The sequence below is a fragment of the Coffea arabica genome, chromosome 3e (genome assembly GCF_036785885.1).
Source record: "Coffea arabica cultivar ET-39 chromosome 3e, Coffea Arabica ET-39 HiFi, whole genome shotgun sequence".
Classification (NCBI taxonomy): domain Eukaryota; kingdom Viridiplantae; phylum Streptophyta; class Magnoliopsida; order Gentianales; family Rubiaceae; genus Coffea; species Coffea arabica.
This window is the reverse complement of record NC_092315.1, coordinates 18,666,812-18,681,462: the sequence shown is the minus strand read 5'-3', so window position 1 is coordinate 18,681,462 and position 14,651 is coordinate 18,666,812. Positions and strand designations below refer to the sequence as shown.

General features: G+C 32.8%; 1 pseudogene; it reads right to left on the bottom strand.

Moving 5' to 3' along the window:
* Nucleotides 1-14,240, bottom strand: part of LOC140038432 (serine carboxypeptidase-like 26) — a 72,771-nt pseudogene extending 58,531 nt beyond the window's left edge.
* Nucleotides 14,241-14,651: the final 411 nt, after the last annotated feature.

Genomic DNA, 14,651 nt, shown 5'->3' with positions numbered 1-14,651 from the left:
GCTACCATATCTACTCAGAAGATTCGTCATGTGGCAATTGCTTGGGTGAAAAATCCGCTGGGATAAGTCAAACTCAACTCTGATACAAGTGTTCTTAATGGGAGTGCTTCCGGTGGAGGTTTGGTTAGGACTCATGATGGAAAAGTGGTGTTTGCGTACTATAGGGAGTTTGGTGAGTGTGTTGTAGTTTTGGCGGAAGCTTATTCATTGTTGCATGGCCGACAATTATGTAAAGAGAGAAGGGTTTGGCCTTCGCAGGTTAAGGTGGATTCCCAGTGCTTACTAGTTTGCTCTTTTCAGGAAAATGAGCTAAATGCGATTGTGTGTGGTGTTAAGGAAAATAAGGAGGTAATTGTCGTATTTTTCGGTCTTCGTGGGGCATATTTTTCGCGAGGCTACTTTTGCTGCCGATAAATTAGCTTCTCTCTATTTACATTCTAATAGAGTTTTTGAGGATGTTTCCAGTCTTTCTTCGACTGTTAGAGGTGCGATGATTTTAGATGCTAGAGGTGTTCCTTCTGTAAGGGCGGTAGTAGACAAAGCTTAAATTTATGATATTGAGGTCAGGATTGGCCCTTGAATTCATTGTACTTGTTTTATTTAATCAATAAATTAGGGGTGGCATCCCTATCCCATGGATAGGGTTTAGCCGATATGAAAAAAAAAGTAGGAAAATTTGAATTTTCTCATTGCACTAAATTTTAAATGTATCCAAAGTTTAAGAACCATATTCTTAAAAAGTAACAAAAGTGAATCGAAAAATATCATCTTTCAGACACCAAGATAACTACATGCTTATTCACAAGAATTCCAAATATAAAAAAATGCTTAAATTGAAGTCTCATGCCAACAAAATAAATAAATCAGAAGAATCTTTTCAAAATTCAAATCAAGTAAGATTCAAGAGGGAGTTTAATCAATTTGAGCACAAGTCAATTATGATATGTTTTATAAACAAAATTTCACTCAAAAAATGAAAATATTAGCAAGTAGCATGTTATTCAACGAGCACAATCTGTTCAAGTGTAGAGCCTATAATGTTGTATGGACTATAAAGACTAATCAAAGATAATAAACTTAGCAAAAATAACAATAATATCCTGCCACCATCAATTTTTTTTAATTACAAACACAAAGAGTAAGGTATCTAAACAAGCATATATGACAGCGAATAACTTTAAGCATACATTTAATATTAAGGTCAATAATTTCTTTAGTCTAGAATTTACACAATCCTCGAGTATAATGAATAAGTAGCTGTCGAAGTCTCATGTCAGCTAAGTTGATCTTAGAGTATAATTAGTCAGAAAAAAATAAAATTTGACTAGTCACTTTAAATAAATGTATAAGTTAATTGAGAAGAATTACCTCCTTATGGATACATGGAGTTAGAGTGCACTTCTGCCCAAATGCTCTAGGCTTACACCGTAAAAACGTTACATCAATTAGGATTGGGAAAACATGCCTTAAACTTTGCAAATAAAAAGATTGTCAATCTTCCACTTAGTTACATGCTTATTAGACATTAGCCCTATTAACCAATTTTGGAGTCATATCATCAATCAAACAGTGTATAAATTCATTTATACATTGCCCACTGTATTAATTAGACAACTCTGTAACTTCTTTACTCATTGTTTTCTTGCCATTTCTATCTTCCAATTAACTTTTAATTGCACATTAATTCATAGATACAATCACCTGATTTACGGAACAACCACTTTGATAGCAATTAAGCGTAACTAGATACGTGTGCAAATTACCTTAAATTCCTTCATCCTATTAAATTCAAATGGTAATCTCTTGCTCAGATTTCCCATAACATGCTTCATCATATTACATTCAACCCATGCAAACACAAAAAGATAAAAAAACTTGCAAATGGAACTTGACTAAATCAAAGGCAAACATAGGAAAGAAACTAAACAAAAACAAAAGGGAAAAGAACTTTTACTATCAGGAGAAAGAGAAGCCATACCTTTTCAAAGGCATTTATGCTTCTCGACTGTTCAATTTGACGTTAGAATTTACTTTATTGTACTCACCCCTTTTGTGAAATCCACCCTTTTAATTGTATCATATTTACTTTATGTTACGTGCTTTTTAATTTTATTTTATCTCATATTCAAGTCAAATTAAAAATTTACAAAGATGTTAATACTGGGGCCTAAATTGAAATCTTATAGAATTATATGCTATTTGCACATAAATTAAGAAAATATTTAAAAAATTAAAAACAATATATGTAGAGTTATATAGGTATATGTTGTCTTTTATAGTAATAACAAGAATTAAGAGGGCTTACATTATAATTGAGAGTGCTCTGGTAGGATCATTAGAACTTCAAAAAAAAAAAAAACAATTAGTAGAACTTAAAAAAAAGGAATTAGTAGAACTTAATGAGGTATTAAGTGTATTATTAGGATGTCATAGTAGTATTAGTAGAATTTTATGGGTCAAAAAGAGTAAATTATTAGGGTGTCATTTTATGATTATTGTAATTTATGTAGTAGAAGGGAAAATTAATAAAAGTATGCTAATAGAATTAGTAGTGAACATTAACAAACAAAATAATCTTGAAGAAAATTTGGTCTGAGAAATTCAAAACAAAAACTAGAAAAGCAGGCATCTAAAATATGCTTTGGTAAACTTTTACGGATTAAACTTATTTTCTAAAAAGTATATTTATTGAAGAGTGTATTTTGTGACAATCCAAAGTTTTCACCAAGCACCAATTGGGTAGATGACAAGTAACAAGAAAACTTGCTGTCAATACTATCTAGTGTATAGTGACATTATTTTGCCAAGCTTTTTATGACAAGAAAGAAGTGACAAGTCAATGTTGTCACCAACTGTGAGCCTACTTGATCTCATCTGTGGTGACTTTAAATGTCGTCACTAGAAGAGCATATATAGTAACAAGATTATTGCTGTCACTGCAAATCTTGTCACTAAAAGCCATTTTCTTGTAGGACATTGTAATGTTCCTTGATAATATGTGATATCAATCTTACTGCTTAAAATGTTTGCCCCTTGATATATTAGTTAAGGACAAGATTTTCTTCCTTTTCTTGTATATGACAGTTAGAGAACAAAGCAGCGAGCTATTGTCATTCTATATGTAGTTAGAATGAGAATTTTAGTTGAGCTATTATTTGTTGATTCCTAACATTCCATTTCTGATTTTAGTGTCAATAAAAGAAGTCCATAATGTTTTCTTAGCATGTTTGTTAGTAGCTATAGCTATCAGTACATGAGCTAACTCACAATAAAACCTTTAATATTGATATGTGAATAGTTTCTTGCATCCTTATTTCGGTCATAGACAAGGTCTGCCAATTGAGCCACATAGTGACCTGCAGGATATGCAAATGATCTCGTGATAGAAAGAGAAACAAAAAGAGACTATTATATGGCTTTAGGAAGAAACAAAACTTGAGAAAGGAAAAAGAGAGAATAATAATTAGGAGTAGGCCTTAAATTACGTGCATAACTCTTCTAATATGTAGAAATCACGAGTCTTGAACTGTGGAAATCGCTCCAGCCAAGTATAAAGAAAAGTGTAGGCATCCTCAGCTGAACATAATGAATAGCGATTGTGGCTTAATATATAGAGTACACTTATAGAAAATACATTTCATTAGATAGGTAAAAAAATAACATATTCTACTTTGATGGACAGTGTTAGTTTACCTGTAAACTCGTCATCTAGTTTTCTGAGATCAGAGGATGTGTTGGTGTATGAGAATGCAGCTCCAATTAGAGATTCCAAAAAAAGCAAATTGACATCTGTACAATAGATGTCTGACCAATTAATATAATTACTATTTTTAGGAATTAAAAACAATCAAGAACAAGAGAGATTAACGTGATCACCTTTTAACCTTCTGAAAAGACTTTAGACTGTAAACACCAAAATTTCATTTATTTGATTTTTAGCTTTATTTCTTATTAAATTCAATTTTAGCTTTATTCTTGTCTTGTTTTATTTTATTCTTATTTTAATTGAATAGATGATAGTTAATGTTCATTTTGTTTATTTTTATAAATTAAGTGTATCATTTTCATTTTTTAAGGTATTTTTGCATTAAATTTTTAAAAAGGAAAAATTCTCACAAAAATTCAAAATTTGTCTTTAGCCCTTTTAGATTTAATTTCTTTAAGATAAATGAAAATTGTGCAATAAGAATTAACATTTTTTTATCTATTTATTTATCTTGGTTACCTAAATTATTTTTAGAAAATATATAATAAATAAATGAAAATGAGAAAACAAGTGTACTAGGGGGATGGTAGCCAAGTAGAGCACATGCAATAGGGACAAGTGTCCATTTATTTTTTTGACAACACAACATTTAGAAGGTGAGGTGTTAGGACACTTGGGAAGCTTAGAAAAATTAGAAAAAAACAAAACAAAAAAATAAAAAAAAAGGAAGGCTTTGGCGGCTAGGGTTGAGGGTAGCAAGAAAAGAGGGCCGAGAGGAAAGGAACCAGGGGATTTTGGGGGGAGAAAGTGTGAATGGAAAAAGCTAGAAAAAACAAAGAAGAGTACCGACGGACTGGGGGAAAAACAGGGAACGAAGTGAAGAAAAGGCAAGGGGCAAAGGAGAGAAAAAAAACCAAGAAAAATCTGGAACATTGAGAGAGTGAGGTAGAGAGGACAGAAGGAAAAACAGGGTTTTGGGGAAAAGGAAAAAAAAGGAAAAACCGAGGGAGAAAAAGGGAGGAGCTTCGGGAAAGTTGGAAAGAAGGAAAAAACCAGAGAGCAAGAGGGAGAGCTTCGGCTGAGAAAAAGCTTGGGAAGGCTGGGAAAAGGAAATGGGGGGGTTCTTGGCGGCTGCAAAAAGGGAGAAAAACCAGAAAGAAAAGCTTGAGGCTGGAGAGGAAAAAGGCAAGAAAAAGCTGGAAAACGAGAGAGTGAGAGAGAGGAGGGAGAGCTTCGGGGCTGTGAAAAAAGAGAGGAAATCTGGAAGAAACAAGAAACTGGAAAAAGAAAGGAGCTTTGGACAAGACCTCAATTTGTTTGCTCCACCAGACTTACGAAGCTGCGAAAAGAAATTCCCTGCTCCGTGTCCATTGTTTCAGACGCAAGTTCTTGGTTTCCCCCACGTTGATTCAGTCTCTAACTACTTGCAGGTAACAACTACATCTTGATTTAGCCAACTCAACCCTTTCTATGAAGTTTGGTGAACCATCGCATGGGTTTTTCTCGGTTAATGCATATTTCATCTGTTAGTTCCTCCTTATGTGATCTCTTTTGATTCCAAGATCTGTGTTTTAATGGCTAAAAGATTCACTAAAAGAGCATTAGAAATGGTTAGATGTTAGATCTTGATGTCATGGCCACACAGTTGTTGATTCTTGTTGATCCCCAGGTCCGGTCTTTTGTTTTCAAAAGTTAAAGTCAGTTTCTTTTGCGGTTTTCTTCATCCATATCTTCTCTGTTCGGCTTTCCAGAACTGTGCACCATAGTTAGATTCTTGTCAATTAAAATGGGTTGGAATTTTGTCGGTTTTAGATTGATGAAATAATGGGTTTTGTTTGAGTTTTTGTATGAAAATGCATGTGTGGGATGAACCGCAAGTTCACAGCAGAAAATTTGCAGCAGAAAAAGCTTCGTCTAGGCTGCATTTTTTCGAATGAATGATCATGACTGTGGTTGACAATGACTGATTATACTTTGTGATGTTGTTGCGCTATTGATAGGCTTGGTGTCGGCTCCTTTGTTCATTTAACGAGTATCCGAAACTGTGAATCCAATTTAGAAGCCATGAACACCTCTTGTGTTTAGTAATCCGCATATGTAATCATCTCACTTCGTGTATATGAAGTCTGTATAGTTGATAAACTAAAAAGTTGTACTTTTGGTCCATGTTTGTGTGTGTAATCTGCGTCTAAGAACTCTTGGGGGATGTAAAGAATATGATTTGGGTTCGTGCAATGGGTTGTCTTGGCTTGAAAGTTTGACACTCGCTGGGATCTTGATTCCATCCGTGCGGCATGAAAACCCAGAAACTGGTGGAAAGTTTTTCTTGAATGAACCTAGAATTGCTAGCTTTTTCCTCATTCCAGATTTTCCTCTCTCTTGTGTGCATAACACGGTGTCTTGATGATGAGTTTATGAAATGTAATGAGAACTTGGTTTTTTCTCGCCGCATGAGGTTGCTGAGGTTTAAAAGCATAAGAAAAGTTGCAGAAACTCTTTTTATTCGTAAGATGCATGCAAAAATTTCCAAAAATTGCATTTCAGCCCCACAATTTTCCCCTTATTCTACTATGACCTAGAAATCAGAAACATCAATCAATTTTGTCCCTTTAACATGTTAATTTTCTTTGATATGATTTAATGTGATTTTTGGATAGATTTATAGTGAATTTTAGGATGAAATTTGGAGGTTTAATAATTTTTGATAGATTTATAGTTTTGATTTGGATTTTAGTGAAATTTTGGGTATTTTTTGTTGTTTAATTGTAACAAATGGTTTTTCATTTATTTTTGTGAATTTTAGTTTTGTTTTGGTAGACTTCATCTTAAGCCATTAATTTTACTTTATTTTAATTCTAGACCCTTAATATTAGTAATAATAATAAGTTGACCTCTCAAATTTCTTTAATTTTTTCAATTGGGTCCTTGTTTGTTTAAATTTGTTGAATATGGGTTGTTTATTTTTATTTGAATGATTTGATTGATTCAATTTCGTGTTTATATTCATTTTCTTGTGATTATTTGTTAATTAAAGTGATGCCTTGACCTTTTTATTATTTTGGAGGGTAAATAAGAGAAACTTCATTTCATTATGTCACCAATTCAAGGGAGGTATATTCTATCCTTTATTTTTATTTTATTTTATTTGATCCTATGTGATCTTATGTGATTTTATGTGTGTAATTGCATGATTTTTGAATGTTTTATTTTATTTTCATTTATTTATTTAGTCATTTTATTTGTTTTGATTTTGTATATTTATTTTAATTTAATTTGTAATTATTTGGAAGGCAATTAAATGCCAAAATTGTAATAGTTAAGTTATTATTTTATTTCATCCTTTACCCCTTTAGATTGTAGTTAGGGCCCCCAAATGTAATAATTAGGACTTTATTTGCTTTATGTGTTTTGCATGTTTATGTGTTACGTGTTATTCGCTTTCTTAGGGTCTTGCATCTAGATACCATAATTATATGCTATGTGTTTTATGTGACTTATGTGTTTATTCGCTTTATTATGTTTTATATGATTTATTTGATTGTAATAAATGCATGACGCCATCACACTAGTCCAACGCTAGTTGTGTCACCTTTTTCCGATTCCACACTAGTTCAACGCTATTTGCGGCCCTTTGCTCTGATTTCTCGCTAGTCCAATGCTAGTGAAAACTTATAGACATGAGCTAGTCCAACGCTAGACCCTTAGGGACCATTCACGTGCTAGATCATATGTGTGTGACAATCACTACATTTTCATGCATGTTTTCTACTTTTTTAGAGTTTTTATCATTTTGCATGATATTTCCCTTATATGTATATCCCTTATCCTATATTTTCCTTATATGTATATCCCTTATCCTATATTTTCCTTATATGTACATATCCCTTACCCCATATTTCCCATATATATATATATATATATATATATATTTCTTATCCCTATGTGTGAAACATGACATTAGATTCGCATTTCATTTAAGAAAATTAGAACTAGGTTAGGTCATTTGCATGATTAGATAGGAGAAATACTCCTTGAATATGGGATATGGACGAGTGTGGCTTTTATAACCTTAGCACTCTCGTATTCCCTCTATTAAAGGAAAAATCTAGTCACGAATCTTAGTTCCCCGCACCCATTATGATGCATTTCTTTAGGTCATGTATATTTGTATAATTATTATTTTCTTTTCTTTTCGTCGAGTCTCATTCTTTGCAATTTTGTGACCTCTTCAAATAATCACTTTTGGACATCGCAATTAATGCAATTAGCGCCAATCGAGTTTTGAAGAGACATATTGACCCTTCCGATAACCACTAGGCCCAAGTTCGCATCCATATAGTGACATTCAAATGTGATAAATTTTTAGGTTAAAATAAGAAAATTTTTTGACTAAATCACGCAACTAGCCTTGGTTAGGTTGAGAGGGTGTCTTGGATTTATCCTTGCCTTCCCTTTCTTCAAATGTGACTCCCGATCTTTTTTTTTTTGATTTCGCAGACTTGGAGTCATTTAAAAAGGTTTTTCTCTATTTTTTCTTTAAAAATTCATTTTTAGATGACTTGGTACACCTTAACTCAATACCAAGTGGCGACTCCTATTTTTCATTAAAACCCTTTTTAAACTATTATTTTGGGTCAAAATCATCGCATTTTTAAGTCCTATTTAGACCCATTTTTCTTTATTCATTTTTCTAAAAATCAAAAATTATTTTTCAATCAAAATTAATTCCAAATTCATTTCTTTATTCATTTTCTAATTAAAAAACTAATTTTTTCAAACAAAAATTAATCAAAAATCCCTTTTTATAATCACGTTATTTTTTCATTAAAAAATGGGGCGCGACATAGACTTTTTACTTTTTAGTGGTAATGATGGGGGCTAAAGTGTATGTTACATAGTTTGTTTAGAAAGGATTGCATGAATAAAAGAAAAAATGCAGAAAGAAAACCTTTATTCCAGGAGTACTTGTTGAAGTCTAGACCATCTCCATTTGTGATAATTTTGAGAGTATTTGCGGAAATAGTAAATACTCTAGTGTGGATCTTATTTCAAACACCATAGCAAAGATAATAAAATGACAAATAACTTGTCTACTAAGCCATACATGCTCATTACTGCATGAATAATTCGAAAACAATATCTATTCAATCACTATTTGACATTTCTAATAGTAGTCCGACTCTACTAATCTCAATCACCATCAGTTTCAATAAATTCGTAAACGTACTCACCCTATGCATAAAAATGTTAAAGTCATGGGGTGAAACTTGCCGCCCTTGTTGGACCAAGTATGTTGTTAGTGTAAAGATTTTTTTGCACAAGTAGTTTAGATCACACCATATAATATGAATTCAAATTATGCAATGTGGGATACATCCAAGGCTGTTAAAGTAAAAAATCACTACACTGTCAGTGCATAAAAAGTTAATTGACATATATATTTGCAAATATATATTCACATAAGCATATAAATTATATCAAGAAAAACCCTTCTTTCCACATTGATATAACATATAAATCTCAAATTATTAATCCTCAAATTCTTTCAGCATAATTAAGATTGATCATGCTTGAAGACAGACATCCTAGTTTAAGATTCGTATTAATTTGCATGGGAAAATTTAATTTGGCAATGATTGCAATTTTACTTATTTCTTGGACCAAAAAATAGATACAATAAGAGATTGTGAACGCCTAACACATTCTTTTGTTTCCCTTCAATATTAGATTCATATATGTTAGGTAAAGATTCAATGTGGATTGTTTCCATTCAACCAGTTGCTCATGCACAAGACTAATCAATGTCATGTTCCTTCCTTCCTATATTATTTTTTAGACTAGTCACAGACCAATTAAATCATTTACCATAGATGTATACATTCACATGAATTACCATTAGCATGAGCTATCTCGAGAATCTGCTAATCATGCAACATGAACCCAACTAATGTATCTTGTAAAGGTCCCAGAGAATTATAATGAATCAGCGCATCCTTTATTATTGATTAAGTTTATATTGCTCGACATGCTCTCAACCGGCAATGATTAATATAATAGCATGTCAAAAGAAAAGAAACAAATGTGTATTGTTGATCTATGATGTTTTTAATAAAATTTAGAATATATAAGTTTATAACCTATTACTGCCAGACTAGATTCATTTGTAAAATCATACTAAGGGTCGAAGTTAATTGTGAATGTATAAAACTTGATTATAAAGAACTTAAGATGGTAAAATTGAACTTCTTACTTGGTTGACGGATTTATGTCGTAGTCAGCCATCCTTCCTTTTCACTCTCTCTCTCGAGAGCTCACTTATGTGGTTTGCTAATTTGTCAGAGAAAGAAATATGGTTTAGTTTCGTGTTTGGAGTATATAGACCCTATGTTTAATTTTGGTGGTATAATTTTTGGAGAAAATAATGCTTGATTGAAAGGGTAATGTTCGATTGAAAATAGTGCTTAATTGAAAGGGTAATGTTTGAGTTGGTAATTGGTAATGTTATTGAAACGGAATTTAAAATATTCATGATACTAAATGTATTTTGAATCTCACCATATGAATTAAAGAAAATGGACTGACTATATTCATTGAATCTTATGATTAGTGATTAATAGTATGGCTAGGTTCATCTACCTAAGTAATATGACAAGAAAATGATTTTTAGGAAAACAGGTTTGAAAATGTTCATGATACCAAATGTATTTAAAATCTTTCCATATGAATTAAAGAAAATGGAATGATCACATTTGTTAAGCATGAATAGAAGGAACAAGATAATCAATTTAAATTAATTTGTGGTTACATTCTTTGATTAACTATTATGTAGGTTATAATATGCATGTGTAGAGTTGATTCTTGTGACTAACTAGTATAGTAATCAATTCAATTCACATGCAGTTATGACAAGAAGACAAATTAGGTGAAATGACATATGTAACAATAATTTTCCTACCAACTATAGTATTAGAGAGTACCAATTGGTTAATGTTGACGGGTATTTTACATACGTGCAAGCTAAAAAATACCGAATTACACCCGTTCACTGCAAGTATACAGATCAACTAGTAGTTTAGGGTATATATCGGGTCGATCCCACAAGGAAGAGTGAACAATTACCGGTATTACTAAAGCTTCTCTATTATTTAGACTATCAATAAATTATAACAAATTTAACCTACTGAAATTATACAAAATAACAAATAAAAGCTCCTTAGGTTGTGGTATCCCTAACTACTCATGCAAGTGCTATATTTGGATCATTGAGTACTACATCTAGGCTAATTATGGTGTAATTTCCCTATGCATTTGAATCCTACTTTCGTAGTGAATCAATTATACTCATAACTAATCCATACCTATTTTCATGGTTATGAAATTAGCTACAAGTTCATTTTTTCAATGAAATTACATGAAATGAATCACTAAAAACCACATAAGTGCACCTCTACTTTCGTGAGTGTACTCCCTATGTTTAGCACTTCTTGAACTAGTGTTAAATCTCAATTTTCATTGCAGAAACAACACCTTAGATAATCACAATTAATGGTACCAGATTAATCATGATTTCAAGAGCTAAAGTGCTAAATAACTTGCTCAAATCATAGCAGTCAAATAACCAAATAATAAACACTAACAATTATAGAAAGTTCAACCAAACCCAAGGTATAAACTTTAGAAACACATAATGAACACAAAATCCAGAACTTGTATATTAACTAAACTTGGAATCAAATACAAAAGATAAAGAGTTTGGAAGGAATACAACCCTTGTCACATGAGCTTTCTTCCTTGCCTTCTTCATCCTCCATCTTCATCCTAATCTAGATAATAAACAAGAATGGAAAAGCTACACTACTCTATACTAAGCTAAACTAACACTAGGGAGATGAAAGAGCTACATTTCTGCAACTTCCAGCTTCTCCCGTATGTCTCTCTCTATTTTCTGCTATGAACTCCCAATCTCCTTTTTGCAATGAATTTGGCTCTTTTATGATGAAAGGTGGTCAAGAAATGAGGATTACATCTCCCTTTTACAGCTGGGAATGTTTCTCACATGTCTAGCATCCAATGTGAGTTGGTGGAGGTGAAATTGAGTTTTACGCGTACAGAGCAGCCTTTTCTGACCAGTGATCCGAGCTGCTACAGTACCTCGGATCCGTATGGATCCGAGCTCGGTTCCACTAACCCAGAAACAACCGAGGGTTCGGATGAATAGTGGATCCGAGTGTGGATCACTTGCTCTGTTTTTGGCCCAACTTCAACCAATCTTTTCTTGATGTTAGAGGCTGAACCAGCTCATGTCTAAAACACGAAAGTTGTAGCCTTTTGAGTTATCTTTCTAATGCATCAAGAATCACCTCATTTGGATCTGTGTAGGCTGAGATATGACTGAAATACCCTTGCCTGCTCATTGCCATGTTCCAGCTTCGACCAGTAGAAATTTGCTATTGTAATTCGGCATTTTGACCTGGAAAACCTTCAAACTGGATTTAGATGTCTTCACCAAAGTTGTAGATCTATCTCTTATCTTCAAATGGGTTCAAGAATCATCCCAATCCGATCATTGTAACTCAAGTTATAGCCGAAATATGAAAATGTGTCAAAACTGTCAAAATACACAAAATCCAAGTAAAAAGTGATAAAAACCTCATTTAATCACTTAAAAGCATTTTTCACCAATTATAGCCAAAATGATTCATATTCTACCAATAATATAACTAAAGTGACTAAAAATAATATAAAATGTCATACAATTACTACGTAAATTAGTCACTTATCAAACTCCCCCACACTTAAATCATTGCTTGTCCTCAAGCAATTAGAAATACAAACCAACAATGATCAAAATTTGAAAATAAAATGTCATACAATTATTACGTAAATTAGTCACTTATCAAATGTCATTATAATACTTACTATTAAATCTCCATAAGAAAATAATATGTATTACTAGAGAGTAATTGGTTTGTAAACACACAAGAAAATCCTCGGATAAGTGATCAATGCAAACAAAAAAGTTGTTGCAATTACAAAACTATTGACGTCTCATCCTGATTGTTACTCTAAGGTGCAGAAGGCAAAATAGTTCGTGGCCTCGTGCTTCATCTGATAATGATACGGGCTAATAAATTTGTATTGGTAACTTCCTAAGCCATTTTATGTGCATTTGAGAAAAATAATACAGCATAGAGACTTAGCACGGAGATTCATACCCTCATAGGCCAAATCCATTTTTGATTAATCCAATCTTGATGAGGCCTCAAATCAGAATGTTGAAACTCCATGACTTCATTTGTGGTCTCACAATAAACGTTGTACTTTAAACCGTGGACCACTTTATAGATTTAACCAACCCACTACCCTTCATTGTACCAAACATCAACATCTTCAAGTGGTTTGAATCTATGTTTTCAGAACTGGACAGGGTATCGACTCGGTCAAGCTCAGGGCTCAGGGGTCAATGGGTTCAACCGGGTTCGATAGGGGTTGAACCGGATGACGTCATATATAAAAATTATTTAAAATTAAAATATTATATGTAAAATACCTAATAACATGTTAATATTAATAAAGGCATATTCATATATATTTGATGTTTCAAATATATTTAACAAAAAAATACAAAGAAATTAGAACAATCAAGTAGCAATTTATATTATTTAATGAGTATTAACAAGTTTAGAATTAAAATTATGGACTTAATTGAAAAATAACACCAAACTTTAAGAAAACATTGATAAAGTATGAAATATTTGAGGTATATTAATAATTTTTAACAATTAGGGGTCAAAATATAATATTGAAAAAGTTTGAGTTTTTTTTTTAAAAATGCTGATTGAACCGGAAAATCCGGTTTTTTCCAGGTCAAACCCAGTTCTTGACCGGATTTGACCGGGTTTTTACTTGCCCGATTTTTTAGCATAACTCGGACCGGATACTTGGTCGGTTCCTGGTCCGGTCCCGAGTTTTAAAGCACAGGTTTGAATCGCTTTGTTTGCCGAACAATTGGGGGGCATGGCCTTTTGTAGAAAGCATCAGCTTCTTCTTTGAGAAGTTTAGTTTCATCATTAGTTTTCAGAGTTTGATATTCTACTAAATACTTTCCATTTCCTGTGGGTTTAACAATAGTTGCAGGATACCCAGAACCCATGTAATCTACAACATCAATTTTTACCTCTATCTTCATCCCATTGCAAAAACACGAAACCAATGCTACTCCACCAATTTGTCCCCTCAACTTTCCAAGCTTGGACTTTAGCAACTTGGACTTCTTCTGTATTTCAAGTAATATTCATAGGTAGCATAGATTGAAAAGAATTCATAAATATCTTCACAATCATAAATATCTTTACAACACCACTGTGGGTCCAATTGAGGACACTAGAGATTTCAAAAATGATTCACTGGACTAATATGTGCTTGCAAAAGAATTACTAGGTAAGAGCATTTAAATCCATACCCTGAAAGCAGTGATCCATTTTCCCCCAATCCATTCTTGAGGAGGCTGCAAATCGTAATGACCAAATTCCATTTCCTCATTTGAGGTTAGAAATAAACTACATACTTGAAGTTTACAACCTACCATCCATCATTACACCATGCATCAACTTCTTCAAGCAATTCATAACTGTTAAGCTTTTGAACACGAGATGGACAAAGCCTGTTGTAAGAACTTTTATCACATCTCTAAGGGGTTCAGAGTCATCAGCTGTTCTTAGCGTTTGATATTCAACCAAAAACTTGTCATTCGTAAAGGGGCAGGTAACGACTGTAGTGTACCAAGAACCATGGTACCCTTGTTCATCACTCTTGACCTCTACCATCATCTCCTTGTTGAACTTCTTGTCCTCTATGTTTCCACTACATTTTATCCTGAGTTTCAAGTCTCCAAGCTATGCAACTCCTTGGGTGGCACTAGCCTGACATCACCAAGGTCTACTGA